General features: G+C 45.2%; 1 long non-coding RNA gene across 1 annotated transcript in view; it reads right to left on the bottom strand.

The window, feature by feature from the left end:
- LOC114930047 (uncharacterized) overlaps positions 1 to 24673 on the bottom strand; it is a 96755-nt gene that overhangs the window by 28799 nt on the left and 43283 nt on the right. The gene's annotated exons all lie outside the window — the stretch shown is intronic.

The raw sequence follows: 24673 nt of genomic DNA, 5'->3' as shown, positions 1-24673 counted from the left end.
TTTTTTCGGAGATCATTGCTTCCAGGTCTAGTACCGGCGCATTTCTGTACTCTTCCTCTTTTTCCTTGATTCTCTCAAGGAACTTCTTGTATGATTTGGTTTGCGCCGGTTTGATGAGAGGGTCCAAAATGCCCTTTTCCTTTTGGATTTTCCTCTCTTCTTCCTCCTTGATTTTCTTTTCTTTCAGGATCTCGTATTCTCCTGTGGTGACTGGTCGGCCTCTTCCCTTCTTTTCTTTTAAGATGGGGATTATGCTCTCTTCGTCTTGGTCTCCGTCCTCTTGTGGTTCCTCCAGATGGTGTGGTTGTGGTCTCTCTCTTCGCTTTTCTATCTCTCTATCAATTCTTCGATTGATTTCGCGGAAGGAGGGTAGTTCCGCCCTCTCTGTGTTGACGCTGCTCTGGTCCAGTTCCAGTTCTGGATCAAAACTGCTGTACTCAGAGGGGGATCCTATCTTTCCTGCCCACCTTGATCTTGAGGGGCTCCTCGACCTATCGGCTCCCGATATGGATGATGCTCCAGCCCTTCCCCTCGTTCTTTTTGCGATGAACGAGCCCTCCGAGGATGTTATACTCGTTTGTGAGTCGACCCTTTCCAGCCTTATTGTGAGCTCTCTCGAGATTCCGAGAGAGCTCTGTAATGGCGAGGTCTCTTGCAAGGCCGCGACAACTTGTGCCATCGTGACCTGTCCCTTCCTGTGAGAGAGAGCTTTCTCACGTTCGTCTTCTTGGTTTGTATTTGTGTTTGTATTCAGATTCTCCATTTCAATTATCCCACTCTCCCGCTGCGGTCCCGTCCCCCAGGGTATACCCCTACCGGCCAAGGGGTGCCCCGAAACGTGACCGGCCACACCCCAAGGCCGGGCCCCAAGTTCCCCCGGGGAGGGGACATATGTCTTAGGCCGGGGGGATACCGCACCCCGGCCAGACTCCGAGCCCCTTACACACCCGTATGGCATTTGACGCCCACACGGGCTTTCAGGGGTCCCACATCTCCGACAATGTGGGTACCGCAGCGGGCGGCGCCACCCGGGGGGCCCCACGGACGCTTTGGACAGGGTCGCCGCTCCCCGGCCCTGCCCTACACGCCGTGGCGACCAGCATATGTGGGCGCTCCTCTCTGAAGACTTTCAGAGAGGGGCAGGCGCCTCTCCGGTCGGCCGGTTCGGAAGAGGAAACGGTCCCGACCGACCGGGGATATCTACTCTCGCCCCAGGCCCCGTCTCGGAAATGTCCGAGCGGCCCTGGGGCAGGGCGGCCGCGGCACCCTCCGGGCTATGCCCCTTGGGTAACCCCTCCGGGCTATGCCCCTTGGGTAACCCCTCCGGGCTATGCCCCTTGGGTAACCGCAGCGCGCCTTCGCCGCCATCCTCGGCCCGGATCCGGAAACGTCCGAGCGGCCCGAGGATGGCAGGCCACAGGGACACTGGGACGAGAGCAAGCTCTCCAACCAGCACCCTGCGACCTCTCTCTCGCTGTCGAGCCCTGCCTCGGAATATGTCCGAGCGGCCTCGACGGCCGACCCGCGTGGTCCCCTCCGGGCAGTGCCCCTTGGGTAAACCCTCCGGGCCATGCCCCTCGGGTGACCACGCGTGGCCGTCTGCGCCGACCCAGCCCTGCCTCGGAATACGTCCGAGCGGCCTGGGTGCGGCCTACCCCAGGGACGCTGGGACGGGGACCCAAGAGCGAGAGAGAGCAAGAGAGAACGAGAGAGGGCGAGAGAGAGAGAGAGAGAGAGCGAAAAAAGGCGTGGGAAAGCAAGAGGGAAAGAGAGAGAGAGGGGGGGAAAAGAGCGAGCGAGAGAGTGAGAGAGAGAGAGAGAGAGAGAGAATTTATTTTTTGTTTGGTTGCTTAAAAGGTTAAGCAGCTGAGGAAAATGTCTCTATACTGGAATGGGTGGCTGCGAATAAGGTAAAGCAGCAGCGGACAAAATCGCTTTTTCAGGATGGGTGACCGCGAACAAGTACGACGCCGTAGTCGGACAAAAAAGTGACACATTTTCGATCAAAAAATAACTAAAAAAATTCATATCTCCGCAACCAATAGAGCTATCAAGTTTGTTAAAATCTCATTTCACTCGGAAAAAATCGCGCTTTCGATTGATAGGTCATCTTTTGAAAAATATGTTTCTGTTTATGAAATATTTTAAATTATTGTTTTCAAGGTTACGAAAATTGTGTTACGTCCGGTAAAGGATACACAGTAGTGTCCTACGGATAATTTTTGCTATTGTTTCGATATTTTTGCTATATTTTCGATTTTTTCGATACTTTTTTTTGTTTTTTTGTAGATTGTATTTTAATTTGACGAATAAAAGATATAACTTAGCGAGATGCTACCGCGTCTCCTGATATTACACACAAGAAAAGAGCGGAACAAGCGATTTGGCAATCGAGACAGTCAGAAATTATGTCCGCAAAATTCTCCGTGATACTCAGAGAGCAACCGTATAGCCGCAAAAGGATATAATACGCTTTTCCACGCGAATGCGCTGGCGATCGGCAGTTCACAGCTATCGCCGTCTCGCTCACTCTCGTGCGCGCACGCTCTCTATCCCTGTCGCTTTCGCGCTCTCGCACGCGGTTTCCTCTAACCTTTTCTCTCTCCCGATTATACGCGACGACCGAATTGCTCAACGGACAATTACAATTTTCACGCGATTCGCTTTATTCATTCACACCTGAATTACTCGACATTCTCGCAAACGCAATTATACAAACACGAAAGTAAGCGCGACAAAAAGTGAGACGGCGCGACGACTATAAACCCCAGAGAGACTTAAATCGCAAAGATAACGACGACGCGTACAGATTCTCGAACTCTCTCGCCGCTTGACCACGATCGCTCTCGCGAAATCACAAACTCGAAATTATTTCCGATAACGGGCTTAGCCCGTACGCTAACGAAAGACACTAAATTACGTGATCGCGCCAGCACGGTCGAAGCTCGGAAGTACTAAAGGCGGACGTGTTACTTGCGGTTACTTAGACAGGGTAGCCTCACCGGAAGAAAACTCATCTCTTGTCCTCGGGCCTCCTGAATTTTAGGCTCCTTCGAAATCTGGCCTCCGAACACTCAGTAAGCTTCTCGACAGGTCGAGCGGTCGCGCCAATCTGCCCTGTCTGCCGACTCGCTATCGGCAGCCGGGCGAATTCGGCAAGTCAGGGGTAGGATTCGCGACAGCCAATTATGGCTTTCCGCGATTTTCGAAATTAGTACGGACATGTGTGGGGTATTTTCGGTACCCCTCGCGACAACCAATTTATATACATGGATCTCGCTGCGGAGGAGCACTAATACAAGGTTTACGCGACCTCGGATGGTAACCTCTTTATTCTACGTCGGCTGACGGGGTTCTGGCAAGGAGAGAGCGGGGTGACGGTGATTATCCGCGGATTTGTGGGGCTCTTCTTGACGCCTGCCGGTGGGCGCGCTCCTGCGGCTCTCTCTCCCCGCGGCCGTTGGTGTGCTGCCTCCTCTAGGGCCACGTGTTCCGTGCGTGGTGCTTGCTGATTTTGGGTTTTTCTTCTTACTAATCCCTTAAATCAATCTCCTCACAGCAAGGCTCCCGCAATACATAAAAAAATTAAAAATAAACTTGTTACTAAATAATATCTTTCGCGCCGTTAAGTCTCTCGGGGTTCGCTCTCTCTCTCCCTCTCTCTCTCTCTCTCTCTCTCTCTCTCTCTCGCTTGCTTTCTTGGCGCGGCCGCTCGGATTTACGGCCCCGCGTCGGGAAGTGATAGGCGTCGGGACGACCACGTCACATTCTCCCATGCCAAGAGAGAACCTCCCGGTCAGACTATCTTTTCGGCGTCCGAATTCCGAGCCTCAACCGATGGGCCCGTGTAAGAGCGATCACGAGTCCCCAAGATCTTAGGTCGCTGTATCGTAATTACACAACAGATTCGCCATAGGCGACCACAAACGCAACACAAACAGGAACGCGACAATAAGATCTCCCGAGTTATATAGAATTCTCGAAAGTCGAGGGGTGGCCCTTGGCGCCAACGCGATACTATTGTTTTTCCCTACGATTCCCCGTTTCTCGGCGGTCTACTCGTTATCAGTACGCGATATCTGCCTGATGTAGCTATCACGAAGTCAAGGTTTGTCGCTCAGGGTGCACTAAAGATCGGTTTGCTTTAAGCTAACCCGAAAAAAAATCCTGATTTCTTCTGGTTCGATATCTTGTACGAAAAATCACCAGAGAAAAAAAACAAACTATAATATTTCAATCTAGACCATAGTAGTGATCTACTATACAACCAAAAAAACTTATATGCGCGAACATCTACACAAAAAAAACGATAACTTATTATCCTATACATATATTCTTGACAAACTATGGATGGGGTTCCGCTATATAAGGCTTCAAGTCCTTTACATGTATTTTCCCCACATCTCTATCCGCTAAGTCCTGTAACTCGTATACTAACGGCGACAATATGCGCGATATTTTAAAAGGACTATGGAATTTGGTCGCTAATTTCGCCGACACGGTTTGCGCAGCCGACGACAACACATGTTGTCTTTTCAATACTAAATTGCCAACCACGAACTGCCGGTCACGTCTGCGCGCATTATAATACCGCGCTTGCTTCTCGTGAGTGGCTTCTAAGTTCTCGACAACCCACTCTCTTAACGCGTGTATCTTTTTCATCCGCGCTCGCCATTCTCTCGTATGTGTTTCCTCGATCGCGACATCCGCCTCCTACCTACCTATTTCGGTATTCGACGGCTGGGTTTCGCGGCTAAGATTTAAGAACGCGGGGGTCGTCCCCAACGACGTGTGATACGCCGTATTATACGCAAATCTAAATTCGACTATGTGCTTGTCCCAGTCCCAATGATTTTCTCCGAAAAAGGCGGTAATCATAGTCTTTACAACGCGGTTTACGCGTTCGACTGGATTTGCCTGCGGATGATACGGAGGCACGGTGATGTGTCCGATACCTTTCTCTAACGCCAAAACTTTTAGCTCCCGATTAATATACTCGGTGCCATTGTCGGTCAACAGAACGCGCGGCGTGCCCCAACGATTTATTACCAATTCATTCAATGATTCGCGTATCTTTTTCCCGGTCGCTTTCCGAAACGGACAGCATTCTATCCATTTCGTAAACAGGTCTTGGATCATCAACAGGTATTCGTACCCGTTTTTACTACGAGGGAACGGCCCCATGATGTCACTCGCGATATTTGTCCACGGGGTCTCTATCTTTCGCCGACCCATTAATCCGGCAGGTACTGCTTGTTCGACCTTCGTCCGCTGACACACATCACATCTACGGACATAATTTGCGACATCCTTAAACATTCGCGGCTAAAAATATCGTAACGCAACGCGATGATAAGTCTTCTCGACTCCTAAATGGCCTGCCTGAGAGCCGTCGTGAGCTTCACGTATTACTCCGAGACGTGATTCTTTAGCGAGCACTAGCTTCCATTCCTGCAAGTCGTCTATTATCTCTGATACGACGCAATTCGGCTTTCGATAATATAGTCTGTCATCTTCTATTTTCCATCCCGGATATCGGCGTAGAGAGTCTTCGACCTCTTGCACGCGAGTGTTGTACCACTCGTCTTCGGCAATCGCGACAGCACAAACTTCGTCTACGGATTCGTATATTCGCGACAGTGCGTCCGGAACATGATGTAATGCATCTTTTCGGTGCTCGATCGTATAGTCGTATTCCAAGAGCTCTAACGCCCATCGCGCTAATCGTCCGGTTGGATTTTGTTGCGAACGCGCGGCATGAACCGTGGTCCGACGCGAAGCTGCGACGAATGAGCGTGCTCGACTTTTTTAGGGTCGCGTCTCACGCGCCGCCTCTCAAAAATTTATTGGAAAGAAATCATAAGAATCTTATGAGAGATGTGATGGATAGACAATAGGATATAATTATTGAGTGGACTGTATCTTAATAGGGTGATCGCGCACCCATGTGTGCGCTGAGACTGGTGATTTACGCAGGAGGCCGAATTGAAAAGGAATCTTGAACTTGATTAACAATAACAGATCACTTTATTATATATCACACATCTGATAGTCACCTGGACTTGACACAAACAAAAAAAACTCGATATGATAATCGAAAGCGTTTGCTGTACACGCAGGTAAATCTACATTTAACAATTGATCACTTGTCGAACGCCTGATTGTACACCAAGCGTCGTACAAAAACAAATACTTGCTTCGAAGTTCGCGATCACAAAAACTGTTTGTTCGATATCGGCACCAATGTCCTTGGTCGCAAAAACAATTTCTTATTTGAAAGTCACGACCGCAAAGCGTACAAAAACAGATTTGTCCTCTTGTGGACGACCGTTATAATTTATCGAAAACGCGCACATATGATTTAACGCAGTTCAATAATTATCTTGAGTTATCGTGTTCACGATCACTTTTCACCACGACAACTAATTAACAGAATTAACGCAGAATTGCAATCACTCGACGAGAATGATGCAAGCGATCATGATCGAATCGTTGTCACTAGCCGCTTGCACGTGTATACCGCGATTTTGGAAATCGGAAGCACAATGTGACGGCAATTATGAGAGAGGGAGAGAGGGAGAGCGGGAGAGAGAGAGAGAGAGAGAGAGAGAGAGAGAGAGAGAGAAGAGAGAGAATGCACGGCATGCATTCATCTGCAAGCGAATATCACAATGAATCCTCCAGCAAGATTTGAATAATCGCAAGGATCGATCACGTGTACGTGGCGTGCACAATACAGCGGCGAATTCGTCGCGAAAACGTGTTACGACAATTATGAAAAAGAGAGACAAAGAGAGAGAGAGAGAGAGAGAGAGAGAGAGAGAGAGAGAGAGAGAAGAGAGAGAGAGAGAAAGAAAGAGAGAGAGAGAAAGAGAGAGAGAGAGAATGCACGACATGCATTTGTCTGCACGCGAATATCGTAATGAATTCTCCAGCAGGATCCGAATAATCGTAATGTTCAATCACGTGGCGTGCACAATATAGCGGCAAATTCGTCGCGAGAACGTGTATGTTGCGTCGCGAACAAGATCCGATTAACCGCTAACCTTAACACTCGATATGTCACAGAATACCGCGCGATGCTTCTCGTATCCGTCGCGATCGTAAATTCACGCACTTATTACACCGTAACGCGAATTACTTCGTACTTTGTTATGCGAATATTTAGTCTGACTTGCGACCACCTGATCGACTCTCTCTCCACGACGACTGTCTCCGATGGAATGCGTACCTCTTCGATCACGCTATCGACCGCGTGCTCGCGACGGACACACGCGGAACGCGCTAATTGGCCGAAATTTGGCTTCCGCGGCGCTTACCGCGGTGCGTGCCGCGAGGTGCTGCCGCGTTAGGCCCGCGGCTATCGCTTTTACCTAGATTTTCGATCGAGACATGAATTTTCGCTTGATCGAGCGCGGCGAATTCATCTCAATCCTAAACAGATTTTTTAAATTATGTAGCCACCGAAGGCTACTATGGTCGGTGATAACGCGAAATTTGTATCCCTTGAGATACGGTCGGAACTTTTTAATCGTCCAAACGACAGCTAGACATTCCTGTTCGGTGGTTGCATACTTTGGTTCGGCCTTTGATAACGCCCGACTCGCAAACGCAATTACGTGTTCGACACCATCTACTTCTTGTGTGAGTACAGCGCCTAGTCCCACCGAGCTTGCGTCAGTCTGCAATACGAATGGTAATTCGAATCTCGGACACGATAACGTAGGAGGTGACGTAATGCATGTTTTTATTGCTTCAAACGCTGATCTTTGATCATCCCCCCACTCCCAAGAGCAATTCTTCCGTAACAGACGCGTTAAGGGCTCTAATTTGGTGGCGCATTCAGAAATAAATTGTCAACACCATGATGCCATTCCTATAAAGCGTCTTAATTGCTTAATTGTTTTTGGCGGAGGGTACTCGACAATCGAATTTGTTTTATCCGGATCTGCTTTTAATCTTTTTTGTTGTACTAGAAATCCAAATATTTCACTTGAGCGCGACAAAACTTACTGTTCTCCGGATTTATTGTTAACCCGGCGTCTTTGATACGATTTAACCACTGAAGGTGTTCGTCAAAAGTGCGCGTTACTATTATATTGTCAAGGTACGCGAATGCATGCGGTTCCATTTTGGGACTGATCAGTCGATCTAACAATCTCTGAAAAGTCGCGGGAATTCCAGTGAGCCCGTACGGCATATGCGTGAATTGGAACAGGCCTTTCCCCGGCACTGTAAACGCGGTTAATTCTCGGCTTTTTTTCTCCAGAGGAATCTGGAAATATGCCTGACTTGAATCGATTGTCGAAATATATCTCGCGGACCGGAGTTTGTCTATTATTGCATTTATATACAGCAACGAATATGCATCTTTTTGCGACACCTGATTTAATTTTCGAAAGTCGAGACAAAAACGATACGATCCGTTCGGCTTCTTTATCATGACAGTCGGACTCGACTACTCGCTTTTAGAAGGTTCTACGATTCCCGCCTTTAACATTTTATCAACATCCTCGTAAATTGTTTCTTGAATTTTTGGCGATACGGGATAATATCTTTGTTTTATTGGCGCGTGATTCTCGACATCTATTTTGTGCTCTGTTAACGAGGTGACATCCGGTTTGTCTGGATCACCGATGATCTCTGATTTAAAGAACCCGTCTAATTGAGCTTGCTCTTCCGAGGCTAACTCCATTAGTCCGCAACACACCGGTATTGTATCGCGACATTTTTCTTTCTGAACTTGTTGATAACTCCGCGATGGTTTATTGCGTGAAAAATTTTTCGTATCTGATTTCTGCAATTTACTTACCTTGTGATTAGGCTCGACATTTATGCAACTACTACGCGGTAAGTTGTCTCGATCCTTCTCGAAGTCGTATACGACCGTGAGCTCCTCCGTGAAGAGCCATTGTCTTGCCAAAAAATTTACGACAATCCCGAAAGCAGACAGAAAATCTATCCCTGATATACACGACAGTTCCAGTGTAGGGAAAGCGCATGCTCTTATACTCCGCGTTTTGCCCTTCAATTCGAAAGAGAGGTCTATTTCTCCTTTAATTTTTGTTGTCTGACCGATCACGGTGGTCACTCGATTCCCCTCTGGACTCGAAAATGGTCGCGATATCTCACGTAACAGTCCCATAATTTTCGGTCCCAAAAATGTGCGAGTGGAGCCGGAATCTACTAATGCGCGATACTCTCTTCCCAATAACTTAACATTTAAATAAAACAAAGACGATTTCTTGCGACAACCAAACGTACTGTACGAGTACTCGGCATTACCTGACAACACAGAACTCGGAGGGTGGGCGTGTACGGAAGTCAAATTTCTCTCCTCAATCGACTCCCTTACTCTTTTTCCGAACAGTCGGGACACGTACGCAACGTAACTTCTGCCCTACCGCAGCGATAGCAGTGCAATCACGGTGCGGCCTCACAATTTCGCGATAGATGGACGGTGTATCGTTCGTGGCACGCGGAGTTTCCGCGGCCGTATTTTTTTTTTTTCGCGGGCTTTCCGGATGATGTCGAGCTACCGGCGGAGGTGTTAAGAGTAGCGACGGTCTCCGCATTTTTCCCGTGTTTAGACGTGTTGCGCGGCGTTCTGTACGCCAAATCAGGGAATAAGGATTTCTTCGGCGTAGGCGGAGCGTGATATTGTTGTACGGCGGCATGACTCGTTTCCGCCCGAGTTGCTAGATATTTTAAAGTGTCGAAATCTTCTATCTCATCCCGGCGCACGGCGATCTGCAATCGAGGTAGCATATTTCTAAACGCATTACTCACTTTTTCGGCCTTACTCCAAGAAGGCGACAACCGATCAAATAACGCTACCAAACACGTTAAATAATCCGTGACAGGCTCGTGCTCGTCCTGCGTTCTTCTCATGATCTCATCGCGAAGTGCAAACTAAAAGTCTCCAAAACGTGTGCGCCACGCGCACTTGAACGTAGCCCAGGAATATAACCAATCCTTCTTCCCACGAAACCAATGTAGCGCGATACCCGTCAAGAAGAACGGCAGGCAACGTAAAATGTCCTCGTCCGATACAGGAACGAGTTCGCGACCCTTTTTGATGCAAAGGAGGAATGTCTCGGCATCCTCTCCTCAAGCTCCCGAAAATTTAAGATTCTACTTGCGCATTACGTTATACGCAGTGGCTGCGGAATTGCTCGGGGGACTCGTTGACGAGCGTCTCCCGGAACCGGGGGTCCTCGGCGACCCATTCGAGGTACGTCGGTTAATCGGCGGCATCGGACTATTCGGCCTATCAACATCCTCCTCGTTAGAAATGTCCAGTTGTTCGTTATCCGACATTTTGCTCGGCGGTGCGATGTGTGGACGAGTCGACCAGCGTACCCCTAATTGTTCGTGACGTTCGTAACGCTGCAAACGCGTTCGCAATGCTGGGTGATCTCCCTCAGTAGAGACCCCGTCTATATAATTCGTCTCTAAGCTGTAGACTCGTGAGCGCGTCAACTCAATTATCCTCGCGAGGTACCTTACTCATGGGTTTCCCGAGACCTCACTTCACTAAGTTCTCTCCAAATTTTCACAAACAGAATTCCTCATAGTAGCCCCGACAACACGCGGAAAGAAAGACGAAACGCAAAAACGAAAGAGAAAAGAGAAAAAAAAATTTTATTCAAAACACGATATCTCCACTAAATAACCCGCGATATTTTAACTAAATAACTCACGATATTGAAAACAGTCGCCAAATCCAACACAAAGCGAATGTATTTGTTGTTTCCTAATCACGAAGGTTATACGCGATACGTGTTTACTGCCTTTCTCGGGGGACGGAATACACGAAGCCGTTATGATCTCGCTTCAGATTAACAGAAAGGAAAAAAAAATGGAAACATAAAACACGACACAAAATAAATTCAAAACACGCTTGAAATATATATCGCGATATCAAAAGAACAAATTTTATTGCTGTTTCAATTATTATCCTGAAATAAACGGGATTAATAATATCAGAACACACAAAAAAAATTTTTTGGATAGGTCTCAGCGGTCAACAGATATTCATACAACTTATATAAACACGCACGCTCTCCGATCAAGTAGAGTTTAAAATGAGCTGTCTTTCTGTATTGTTGGTTTGTTATGTGTCATCCTTAATAACTGTTAATAAGTAGCAAAATTGTCAAGAAGAACGATGATAGGTAAGCATACTACCAATTGTAGGGGATACATATTATAATTTGGACATACGTTGATCGGTAATTTTTTATTAATCGCAGCGCCTACGGAACGGGTTAATTTCTCGCATATTAACGATGAAACTATCCGAGATCTGAACAAAATCAGGGATCATATCGAGGCGAACATTGTTGGACAGGACGGATTGAAACACGCGTTAATTGCTCAAAAACTCTTGATTCTGAATAACTATAATTAAATTTCGATATTATGTGAATTGTAAGAATTTATATTTCAATAATTATACTGAAGAAGACCGCGTGCGGTCGAAACGTTTATAGAATGATTGTAATTTGCGTTAGTTTTAATATAATGACTGTAGTTTTATAATTTATACATGTAATAAATGGTAGTTGACTGAACATCTCGAATATTCAGCTCGATAAGTTGGCCTTATATTTATTACTTTGTTTTCATACAACTTGTCTCTAATGTGGGTTCTTACCCCGTTTCACGTTCACTCAACAGACTTTAATTCCATAAAAAACTGAGAAGAGGGAAAAAAATTCTGTTAATATTATTCTCAAATCAAGCAGCCGAAAAAAAATATTTCGTACAGTAAGAAAATTTAGTATTCGTCTTTTAACTGGGCCTTCATTGTGATGTAATGATAAACTATTTACTTTAATTCAATAATTACTACTTTACTGATTACTAAAAGGTTATTAATTCTCAAGACAAAAAAAATTAATTACTGTAAAGACGAGCGTTATTTTACTCGAGGGAGAAAAAACTTGCCGCTCTCGAGACCTTCCTCCTCAATAATTTTCAATCAAAGATAGCCAAAGAAAACAATTTTATTACACAAAAATAAAGCAGTAACACATATAAAATCACATATATAATATCAGCCGCAAATAATATTCAGTACTTCAATAATATCATTAATCAATCATATTCTCAATATAATATCAATATAATTTCAATAACCAATAAGATTCTCAATAATTGCAACGATTAAGAGCATTCCTAATCAATAATAACGAAGTAATCGCATTAATACTTACTAAGTATTTGAGTTGCGAAAATCAAGGCGAAAGACGAATTTAGAATTAATCTAAATATAAACTTATAAATTCCTTGCACCAAAAAAAAATTTTAAGTATTAATCAATTGTCGTTCGACATCCAAAACGTCGCGGTTCTCTTTCAGATTTAATAGCTGTGGTATTCATTACCGTTACTCTTTATATTTAACGAGAGACTACTTGTCGACAGAAAGGTTATACACAAAAACAAAAAGAAGCGAACACAAGAGATATTCTATTCCTTCGCGACAACGAGAAACAAAAAAAAAGAAATCATACGAATAATAAGATAAAAGTAAAAAAAAAATTCTGTCTCATTTATCGGCCCACATTAACAACCCCGAATTTCAACATTAATAATACTTCAAAAAATTATTCACAAATATATTTTCTGCGATAATCTTAAATGCTCCTTATCATACTTTGCAACGTGGCCCCACGTTGGGCGCCAAATTTTTGCGACGACTTTTCTCGCCCCTGGAGCACAAAGATGGCGAGTAGAGGTCGTTGTCAAAAAAAAAGGAAAGAGTAAGACAATTCCTTAAAAATTCCTACGCGGAAACTAAGTTGGTGGTGCCGCAGCAGAACGCCAGCCGACGGATACGCGAAAATGCTCTAATTTTTGGGCGCCAGACGCGATCTTTCACGCGTCAATTCGCGACACTCTAAACGACATGAAAATCCGATCGGAAGTTCTGCCACGGGCCGGCTGCTCACTTAACGGTAGAGGGGCAGGGTGTGGTTGCTGCGAAAGAGATAACAGAACGTAGACTTGAAGTAGGCGCGAGATTTCTATTTTTTGATCACTGATGTTATCAATCTTTAACAATTATCATCAAAGATTAAAATTAGAAAAAGAGAAATCGCAGAGATGTTTTTTATCAAAAAAATTAATAATACAGTTAACCTACATAAAGACACAGAGAATTTAAACAACATCTATGACAAAATTATAAAGATCGTATAAATTCTATATACTCAGTTTTTGACGATCCATCATAAGAATAAGATGCGCACTTTCTTTCAAAAGTTCTTTCAAAAGTTATTTCAAATGTTTTTAAAAAAATTCCGATAATCATATTGTTTAATAATCATGACAACAGTGTCAACTAACTGCGCTTTTGTTAAGAAAGTATGTAAATTTTAATTCTTGCGTTTAACATCAAAAATGTTTATCTTTATTAATTTTAATTAATTGTATCATTCTAGTTTCTCACTTGAAAAAGACCAAAAACAGATAGTCGAAACGTTGTGGAAATAAAATAAAAATTTTCTTGGCTAGTTTGGGTGGAATTTAATATATCGTCCCTATTTTAAATATCACTAGTGACGTTTTAAGTATTCAAATTGAACTTAATAAGTTATATTCAGTTTCTGCAGTAGCTAAATCTTTTTTACTAATAAAAACGTTTATTAATGGAAGATCAGAAAATTTTATTTTAGTAATGTTGAAAGGGGACACTTTTGGACTTAAAGATTGCATATTTTTATACGAATCAACGTTAAGAGGTAGTCTTTGCACCAATTCTTTTAACAACTATTTTAGATAATCGCTAATGCGTTGTTCTAAAATATTAATATCTTTGCTTAATAAAGTTGTCTTTTTCATGTGGAAATACTTATAATATTCAATTCCAAAATCAATATTATTTGTTTCTTTATATGCAAGATCATTGTTAATATTTTTTATAATATCATTTATAGTTGTAATAAATGTAGGTTTCAAAAGTTTTTTTAGAAAGAAGGAAGACGAGTCCTTTTACATCTTCCATTGTATTTCCAATTTCAACATAATTTGATTGAAAAATGCAATTTACCTTATTTATTTCATTAAGAATTGGCTTAAGAATAATTAAATACAAGTAATTAGTTTCATAATTTAACATTTCGTTAAGCATTCTTGCTGTATAACATTTTTCTTTGTTTACTACTACATTAAAATGAAGTTTTAATTTATCATAATGTTCTAATATTATATTTATCACATTGTATCTACATAACCATCGTGTGGAACACAACTGTACAAACTTATGAAAAGTTTTTTTATTTTTATTTAATAAATCGTATAATCTTTTATATTCAATTTTTCTAAGAGAACTGTGACTAAACCACGTATAAATTTCTCTATAAAGGAAATCTAAATTTGATGGTAACATCTCAGCTGCTTTAGACGCCGCGTTATTAAGTGAATGGCAAATGCAACAAATAAGCTGAATATTTAGATTAACTTCTTTCAATCTAGTATATAAGGAATTATGTCGCCCACATAGGTTATTTGCTCCGTCTGTGCCTATTCCAATCAAATTTAAAAGATGTAATTTTAAATTTCTTAAGAATTCTTTTAATTTCAAGTACAAACATTTTGTGGTTGCTTCTTCTATTTCAATTAGTCCTAAAAAGCAGACTAAAATTTTCTGTGTTTTTTTACTAAAATATCGTATACAAATACATAAATATTTGACCATTGTCATGTCAGTACTTTCATCAATTATTAAAGAGTAAGGACAATCTTCCAAATCGTGCAACAAATCATTTAAAAGAGTTGGTGCAATTACTTTTTTAATTAAAAGAGAAGCCTTAGTTCTATGAAGACTTATACTACTATCTTTCGAGATACAATTATATATCTCTGACAGATGGTTGATACTATTTATTGAAAAATGAATAGCAATATAAACAGCTAAAAGTATCTCGATTTCCTTTTCTTTTTTCGAAAAAATAGTTACATGTCTTTCGGAGAGTTTTTGTTGATTCTTGTCCGGAAGAAGACTTTTCATATTTTTTTTTTGCGCTGTACTTTCCGTTTGCCTGATGAGATCAGCTTTGTGTGCCCTTATGCCTGTTATACAAACTTTGCAAAATGCAGTATGAAGTGTTTTCCTGGGTACTCTCAATTAACCAACCTAAATATATAATAAGAAATTACAAACTTGCAAACTTCATTTTTAATATAAGTACAACGTAAATAGTTAATGTTCAAAAAGTTTTACCTTGAGCTCAGGACTCGTTTTTCCATTTTGGATTAAATTTTTTAAATTTTTCCACTTTTTTCGACATATTAAAATTTTTACTAAAATAACCAAAAAATATGGCTCCTGCAATTTTTTGTGCTTTCACCTTTAAAGCGCCACTTTTCGCCATATTTTTTTTCTTAGTGTGCCACAAATGTGCCAAAGCGCTGAAGCAAAATTTCACACTCTAGATCAGTACAAGAGCCACATTGGGGCTATTGCGCCATGCCTGGCAACCCTGATTCCGCGCGTTACGGTATCAGAATTCTTTACAAAAAAAAAAAAAAAAAAAATTTGCTGACTACGTCCTGCTCAGTATTTGGCAGAGGGGCGCGGTTCACAGATTTTGATTTTTAAGATTCTGGAGAGGAAGTTTTATTAAATAGAACACATAGGTTGGGTTAATAAAATAGTTAACGATGTATTTGATGATAAATAGACAATTATAGGATTACATATACAGAATTGGTTAACAATAGTTATAAATTAGAGATAATAAAACAACATGAGCCTATTACGAGCTATGTGAATTGATGTCAAACATATATATTTCCAAACTTTACATCAAATCGTATAAATCTACTTTACAATGATACAATGAGACGTTTCGACGCTTACTTGCGTCTCTTCAGTCATAATTAGTTAAAACATAGTGAAACGTTGGTTAAGCCAGTACGATGTGATCCGTATTAAATCAACATAGTGAAACGTTGGTTAAGCCAGTACGATGTGATCCGTATTAAATCAATTCTTCTCTAATATGTCCAATGTCTCGCGATTTCTATTATTAAAATTTTTTATTACATCTAACACTTCTTTAAACAATATAATCGAAATTCAAGTAACTTATAATATAACTCTCACCTTAACTTTCAAATTAAAAAACCATAGATTGACACTAGTCACAGAAAGATAGAACATCTTGATACTCATGTTGTAAATACAAAAGTGATACGAGTCGCGACCTGGCACTCTATATATATCTGCCGCTAATTGGTAAACATGTTTTGTAGAAATTGTTTGAAAAGTTCGTTAAGAAAACTCCAATAAAGAAAAATAACTGCTATCTAATGTATCTAAATTTTCAATTTTATTTAAATTTCTGTTTTATTGTTTTATGAAAATCATCTCTGATATTAATTGTTTATAATAATTGGGTTTACGATCAAGAATTTTTATGTTTTCCCAATCAAGAGTGATTTTCACTGATAATATGTTCAGATATTACCAAAGGTTTCGTGTGTAAATATCTAATATTATTTTTATGTTCCTTTATTCTTGTCTTTAATTGTCTTTTTGTTTGACCCACATAAGTCGTATTGCAATCGTTACAATTAATTTTATAGATAACATTATTGGTCTCCATCCTTGGTGCGGACTCCTTATGCACCTTAATAAATTTATTTAGACGATTGAAACAATTGAAGCCTGTGGCATATTCTGTTTTTTTTTAATATTTCGCATACTCCCTCTGATAATCCACCAATATACGGAACAGCTATGAATCTTTTCTTCTTTTTATTAGTAATATTGTCATTAACCTTAGCATTGTTTAATTTAGTGAATATTAAACTTTTTATTCTGGAAATAGCATATTTGAATATAAACTGAAGAGGATATCCATTACTTAATAAAATATTGATGCTAAATTTTATATTTTTTTGGTGAAATTTGGGATGTGATAATAATATAGATCTGTCAATTAAACTATAGATAGTACCAATTTTATGGCAGGTAGGATGATTTGAATAGAATGAAAGATATCTGCTCGAATAAGAATTTTTTTGGTACCAATCTATTATAATCCTATTATTGTTGGTATAAATTTTTGAATCTAAAAAGTTTATAGATCCATTATCTTGCAATTCATATGTAAATTTGATTCTATCGTGAAATAAATTAAACATATTTAATGTGTTCTATAAAGCATCCTTTTTGATCGCAATTAGAATATCATCAACATATCTGTAGTAAAACTTAATATCTTTGTCAAATTTATATAAAACTTTATTTTCTAAATCTTGTAATAAAAGATCAGCCACAATAAGCGATAGTGGAGAATCCATAGATGTTCCAAATGTTGTTTAAAAATTGTATTATTAAATTTAAAATAAGTGGAATCGAGAATAAATTTCGTCATATGTAAAAATTCATTCTTAGGTATATTAGTGAATTTTTCAATGTACGACCAACGATTAGAAATACTCTTCATCGCCAAATCACTTTTGTATTTACAACATGAGTATCAAGATGTTCTATCTTTCTGTGACTAGTGTCAATCTATAATTTTTTAAATTTGGAAGTTAAGGTGAGAGTTATATTATAAGTTGCTTGAATTTTGATTATATTGTTTGAAAAAGTGTTATATGTAATAAAAAATTTTAATAATAGAAATCGCGAGATACCTAGGACATATTAGAGAAGAATTGACTTAATACGGATCACATCGTACTGGCTTAACCAACGTTTCACTATGTTTTAACTAATTATGACTGAAGAGACGCAAATAAGCGTCGAAACGTCTCATTGTATCATTGTAAAGTAGATTTATATGATTTGATGTAAAGTTTGGAAATATATATGTTTGACATCAATTCACATAGCTCGTAATAGGCTCATGTTGTTTTATTATCTCTAATTTATAAATTAACGAGCTTATTTATTCATTTAATTTAAACAATAGTTATTCTATAATTACGGACCGGTATTATCGAAAGGTTGAATAATATGTATAATGTATAAAGACAGAAATTAGATCCAATAATACATAAACGTCGATATAACGCGGGACGTGAGAACGATACTTTACAAAGTTATCCCTAGGGACATTTCCCCTAGGCCTCACCAAATTTTTGTATAAGTCCGGTATCTTATTCTTTTACATAACGAAAAACATACCAAAAAGAGAGAGATCGCTGAGATATTTTACATAAAAAAGTATAATATATATAATACTTACAAAATGATACGGAAAATTTAAATATTATATATAATAAGGTCATAGATTTAGTTTAAATGTTTTGTTCGGAGTCCGTCCGAACTGTTATTCGGCATGATAGGCGCGTGATACTATACGACTCTCAAGCGTGAGCACGTCGTGATCTTCCCTGCGAAGCACGCTTGCCCCGTTTTTGGGTGAAATGCCTAAGCGCTCCGACGAGTCAGTCGTCCGAGAGACCCGAAAAGTTAACGAGCGAGTGATCCGCGATTACGAACCCTGGTGAATTTATTTTCTAAAGTGACATTATTATTCAGTTTATAATCTCAATCAGGCTTTATTCTTACTTGTGTTTTATTCGTTACTGTAAATTTACCCTTTTTTTTGTGCCAAAATAAAAACAAAGTTATACAGTCCATTATTTACTTGATTGCGTGGCGTCCCACGAACATTTGGTCCTTCGAGCCGGATCATCCGCGGATCACGCGTGCACACGGTGATACCGTTTTGCCAAGCGGTAGGGACTCTCGATTATTTTATTTTTGCTCGCTGTCTGTGTGTGTCTTCCTCGCGCGACCGCGGTACACCGAGACAGACGACGTCGTCGCGGAGTCTCGACGATTTCGGACAAGCTCAAGGAATCCGACGATTCTTTCGTGCAGTTTTAAGTGCAAGGTGAGTGCTCTGCAATGGCCACCGCTGCGCCTCCGCGTCCAGCGCCAACCATGCAAGATTTGTTAAACAAACAAGCGCGGCTACGGGATTACATCGCCCACTCCGTTGAAAATCAACGGAAACAGGGCCGATCACGCGGCGGCCTAGTGTCACGTATTGATTTGACCGATCGTTACTGGGAGCAGTTTATGCAGAACGATCGGGAGTTACGTCGCCTGGGCGAGAAGGCACTCGCTGACTCCGACTACGTGCGGAAGGACATACTCGGGGGCGTCCAGGAAATTTACCTCCAGCAGAGAGGCGAGCTGCTCGACATGCAGGACGAGCTCGAGCGAGGTATGACGGCTCGATCTGTGGAGGTAACTCGCGAGACGCCGGGGGCCGCCGTGGCGACGAGCGTCGCGGCGCCCGGCGTGCAATTGCCGCGCGTTCCAGTTCCGCGTTTCAGCGGCGCGTTCGGCGAGTGGCGCAGTTATCATGACTTGTTCGAATTGCTTGTGCGCTCCAACGTGGCGTTGTCGGCAGTACAAAAGATGCACTATTTAAAACAAGGGTTAAGCGGAGAGCCGGAGAGGCTCATTAGAAACTTCGGCGTGACGTCGGAGAACTTTGAGTCCGCGTGGCAAAAACTGTGCGATCGTTATAACAATAAGAGACTGCTGGTGACCGCGCACCTGTCCGCCCTTGTCGACATTGCTTCGGCGAAAACGGAAACCGCGACGGAAGTGCAGCGCGTCTTCGATGGGGTCTCGGAAATCCGCACATTTTTGCATCACCTCGGGCGCCCGGTGGAACGTTGGGACGACTGGCTCGTCTATTTGACAGTCTCCAAGCTCGATACCGCGACGAGGCGCGACTGGAAAGACTCACGAATACGGAACGTGAGCCGTTGCCGTGGAATACGCTAAGCGAGTTCCTCGAAGGAAAGATGCGCGAGCTGCACGCATTTTCTCCGTCGCCGTCGACCTCCGCGTCGTCCACGCCGTCGGCTGCGGCAACGCCCAAGAGTGGAAAGACGTCTCGGGCGCGCGTGTTAAACGTCTCAAAATCGAAGCCGCTCCCGGGTAAACTGTACAAGGAGACGCACTTTATCCTGCACTGCCCAGAGTTCACGAAAATGACAGTCGCTCAACGGAAGGCAAAGGTCAACGCGCATCAATTGTGTGGGAACTGCCTGTCCAGCTTCCACCTGGCGCGCGATTGCACATCCGCCAAGCGCTGTCAAGTGTGCCACGACGCGCATCATACCCTGCTGCATGCAGATAGTCCGGTCGGGTCCGACAACCAGCGGGCCGCGGAAGCGCAGACCGCGGCGCACGTGGCGTGGCAACCGCGTGCGAAATCAGTGATTTTGACGACTGCGCGAGTGCGACTGCAGGTCGAGTCCGGACGCTCGACCGTCGTGCGTGCCCTTGTCGACCAAGGGTCCGAACTCAACTTTATCTCGGAAGCCGTGGCACAGCGGCTGCAAGTTACGCGTCGCCCGGTTCGCGTGCGCGTTACCGGGATGGGCGAGACCGAGACCGCTCTCGCCCGCGCGGCGACAACCGTTGCGCTTCGCTTGCTGACGAAAGATCCGTACGCGCGGCAACTCGACGCGCTCATTCTGCCGCGCTTAACGTCTTACAGACCTCCGGTCTGTTTTCCGTCTACTCAGTGGAAGCACATACAAGGACTCGAGCTCGCCGATGACTTCACCAGCGCTACGGGGATCGAAGCGGTTCTAGGCGCGGAAGTCTACGCGGACATCCTCATGGGCGACATCCGCAAGGGCGAGAGGGGATTGCCAGTGGCGCAGTCAACACAGCTCGGCTGGCTGCTGACGGGCACGGTCGCCGACGCGACCGCATCGGAGCAGCTGAATGGCTGCTCGCTTCACTGCCAAAAGGACGAGGTAGCGGAACAACTACGTCGATTCTGGGAGGTCAAGGAGCTGCCGTCCGCGTCTCCTTGGAGCAAGGAGGAGACGGAATGCGACGAGCAGTACACGGCCACGCATCAGCGCGCGGCGGACGGCCGCTACATCGTTCGGCTGCCAAGACGGGAGGCAACGGACGGCACTAAACTTGGCGACTCGAGAGCGGTAGCGCGAGCTTCCCTGCTACGTCTCGAGCGTCGCCTCGCACAAAGTTCCACCCTGCGAGAGGACTACACGCGGTTCCTCCGCGATTATGAGGCACGGGAGCACATGACACGAGTCGGCGACGACGACGGCAAACGCGCGGCCGGCTACTTCATGCCGCATCATCCCGTGTTCAAACCTACGCCGGACGGATCCAAGGTCCGCGTGGTTTTCAACGCTTCGCAGCCCACGTCGACGGGAGTCTCCCTTAACGATGTGCTGCAGGTGGGGCCACGACTCCAGCAGGAGCTGCGGGAGGTGCTGCTGCGTTGGAGGATGCACAGAGTCGTCTTCGCGGCGGACATCGAACAGATGTTCCGCCAAATCGCTGTACATCCCGAAGATCGGCCGCTGCAGCAGATCCTCTGGCGCGAAGATCCGGAGCAGCCTATCGGGTGTTATCGCCTCAACACGGTGACATATGGTACGGCGAGCGCACCGTACTTGGCGATACGCACCCTGCTGCAGCTGGCGCACGACGAACAAGACCGCTTCCCGGATGCCGCGGCTCTGCTGCGACGCGGCACCTACGTCGACGACGTGCTAGGTGGAGCGGACTCCCTGAATGAGGCGAAAGTGTTACAGTCCGACCTAAGACAGCTGCTCAAGGCGGGCGGCTTCAATCTCAGGAAGTGGGCTTCCAGCCGAGTGGAACTTCTAGAGGGCATTGCCCACGAGGATCGAGAGGCGATGGTGGAACTCGACAATCATGAGCGGGCGACCATAATGCTGGGCGTACACTGGGTGCCGGAGTCGGACGTCTTTCGGTTTACCCATCGTCCTCCGGTGCCACCCAGAATCACCAAACGCGCCATTCTCTCGGCAATCGCGCGCCTCTTTGACCCGCTCGGTTGGTTGGCGCCGATCGTAGTGGTCGCGAAGATCTTGTTACAGGAACTCTGGCTACGAGGAGCGGATTGGGACAAGGACGCCTCACCGGACATGGAGACTCGGTGGCGGAGGTTCTGCGAGGAACTTCCTGCCGTGGCTGACCTTTCGGTGCCACGATGGCTGGGCTGGTTTCACCAGGCGGAGCGCGTAAAACTCCACGGATTCTGCGATGCGTCGGAGCGGGCATACGCTGCCGTCGCGTACTTGCGGATCTTACGCCCGGGTGAACCGGCTACCGTGGGTCTGATTCTGGCCAAAAGCAAGGTGGCGCCCGCGAAGAGGGTCACCTTGCCGAGACTCGAGCTGTGCGGAGCGCACCTACTGGCTAGACTCTTGGCGTCGGTGCGGGACTGCATTCCGGTGACCTCAATCCACGCCTGGACGGACGCGACGATCGTGCTTGCATGGCTGCGTGGACACCCCTCGAAGTGGCAAACCTACGTCGCCAACCGCGTCGCGGCCATTCACGAGGCTATCCCGGGAGCGGTTTGGCGCCACGTTCCGACGGAGGACAATCCGGCGGACTGCGCGTCGCGGGGATTAATGCCGCGTGACCTAGGGATGCATCAAATCTGGTGGAATGGCCCGCGTTGGCTGACGCGACCCGTCGAGGAGTGGCCCGCGACTCCCTTGGACACCAGAGCCGAGCCGCCGGAGGAGCGCCGAGTTGTGCACATCGCGGTCCAGACGGAGGAGGAGGACTTCCTCACCCGGTTCTCCACTTACGGTCGAGCATTGCGTAGCGTGGCGTACGTGCTACGCTTCCTGCGCAAATTCCGACCAGTCACCAGGGCTCTCGCGGCCTCGGAGCTCCGACCTCGCGAGAGACACCCTGCTGCGCGTCGCGCAGCAGAGGCACTTTCCAGTCGAGCTGTCTCGGCTAAGGAGAGGTGCCGTTATCAATCAACGCAGCCCACTGACGCCGCTGCAGCCTCGACGAGGATGGGTTGCTGCGCGTCGGTGGTCGGCTGCGACATTCACGTCAGTTGCAGGAGGAGAACCATTCAGTTATACTGCCGAGATTCGATCGCCTTACAGAACTCTTGGTGAGGAACGCACATCTGAGGGTTTACCACGGCGGGGTTCAGATGATCTTGGCGAACCTGCGGAGGAACTTCTGGATACCGGCGGGTCGCAGCCTGGTCCGTGGCATTCTTCATCGCTGTGTTACGTGCGTGCGGCATAGGGCCGCCCCGTTCCAGCCTCTCATGGCGCCCTTGCCGGCGACCAGGGTGACGCCGGCTCCCCCGTTCTCCACGTGCGGGGTCGACTATGCTGGTCCTATCGGCGTGCGGACGACCAAGGGGCGAGGACACCGCAGTTGCAAGGGGTACATCGCGGTTTTCGTGTGCTTTGTGACCCGCGCGATGCACCTAGAGCTGGTGAGCGACTATTCGACCTCGACCTTCCTTGCGGCGTTCCATCGCTTCGCTGCCAGACGCGGCGTACCGGCCGTCGTATACAGTGATCAGGGCACGACATTTGTTGGAGCCGATCGGGAACTGCGGACGGCCCTCAAGGCCGCTGGTGCAGAAGGAGGCCCCATCGCGGAAGCACTGGCGAACGACGGCACGGAATGGCGATTTCAACCGCCGGCGACGACCCACTTTGGCGGGATCTGGGAAGCCGGGGTCAAATCGGTCAAACACCACCTCCGCCGAGTCGTCGGGGAACACACCCTAACATTCGAGGAGCTTGGCACCTTCTTGGCACGAGTCGAGGCGTGTCTCAATTCGAGGCCTCTACACGCCATATCGGACGATCCGGACGACCTCAGCGCGCTGACTCCGGGACATTTCCTGATCGGCAGGCCGCTGGTCAGCGTTCCGGAACCGAGCCTGGAGAGTGTCAACGAGGGACGACTCTCCTAGATGGCAGTTACTCCAGCAGTTGACCGAGCACCTGTGGTCTCGTTGGTCGCGAGACTACTTACATACCCTCCAGGCGAGGGGAAAATGGACCAAGGAGACCGAGGCTCCCCGAGTCGGCGAGCTCGTCGTCGTCCGGGACGAGCGACTCCCACCGTCGCGCTGGATGATGGCGCGGATTTTAGCGCTACACCCCGGACCAGACGGTCGCGTGAGAGTTGCACAGGTCCGCACCGCGGATTCCACCCTCACGAGGCCTCTGGTCAAATTGGTGAGGCTACCCACCGAGGACGACAAGGGGAAGACACCTTGAGTTCAACGGACCAGTGGCCACTTCTTCCGTCGAGGACGACGGAGGCGGGCGGAATGTTCGGAGTCCGTCCGAACTGTTATTCGGCATGATAGGCGCGTGATACTATACGACTCTCAAGCGTGAGCACGTCGTGATCTTCCCTGCGAGGCACGCTTGCCCCGTTTTTGGGTGAAATGCCTAAACGCTCCGACGAGTCAGTCGTCCGAGAGACCCGAAAAGTTAACGAGCGAGTGATCCGCGATTACGAACCCTGGTGAATTTATTTTCTAAAGTGACATTATTATTCAGTTTATAATCTCAATCAGGCTTTATTCTTACTTGTGTTTTATTCGTTACTGTAAATTTACCCTTTTTTTTGTGCCAAAATAAAAACAAAGTTATACAGTCTATTATTTACTTGATTGCGTGGCGTCCCACGAACATGTTTATCATGACCAACACACATTCAGGGTTTAGTTGTTATTGAAGACACATGTGATACAGATAGGAAAAAAAATCATATCATCGGTTGTTGTAATTACCTTTGATCATTGTAATTAATACATTGCTAATTGTAAGTTTTCTTTGTTCGTGTAAGTTTTTAATTGTGCTGGAAGTTGTAATTATTTGTAAAA

This window comes from Nylanderia fulva, unplaced genomic scaffold (genome assembly GCF_048542155.1).
Source record: "Nylanderia fulva isolate GAGA-0341 unplaced genomic scaffold, ASM4854215v1 Scaffold39, whole genome shotgun sequence".
Taxonomy (NCBI): Eukaryota; Metazoa; Arthropoda; class Insecta; order Hymenoptera; family Formicidae; genus Nylanderia; species Nylanderia fulva.
Note: the sequence above shows the minus strand (reverse complement) of the source record. Positions and strands in the feature narration are given on the sequence as shown.